Consider the following 468-nt stretch of genomic DNA (forward strand, 5'->3'; position numbering starts at 1 on the left):
GTTCTCGACTTTTTTGAACAAGTTTCCTTTTTGTATCTGCCTACGAGAGATTTTACACTAATATACGGACACCATATGTATATATGTAACCAATACAAAAATACTGTTGTACATATATAACTACAAAAAAATAAAGAAGATCATACAACATACCATCGACAAGCCGTCGTCTGAATATATGTTATTAATAATACAATTTATTATTGATAATAAGTTCACGTCTCTAGAAAACAAATAAATTTTCATATGTAAAATTACTTATACATTATACAATATAACATGAGACAACAATGTTCGTCCCGAGAATACAGACATTATAATTTAAAAAATATACAGATTACGTAAACTAGATAATCGGTTTAATGCATAAAAATGCTTACACAGTTTGTCCGGAAAGTTCCCGGACTGATTTTTTCTAGCGCGGGTAAGCGGCGCTATCGAGCGGTCAACGCTGGAACTACTTAGTAT

The sequence above is a fragment of the Pseudomyrmex gracilis genome, unplaced genomic scaffold (assembly GCF_002006095.1).
Source record: "Pseudomyrmex gracilis isolate BER0280 unplaced genomic scaffold, ASM200609v1 scaffold_2173, whole genome shotgun sequence".
NCBI lineage: Eukaryota > Metazoa > Arthropoda > Insecta > Hymenoptera > Formicidae > Pseudomyrmex > Pseudomyrmex gracilis.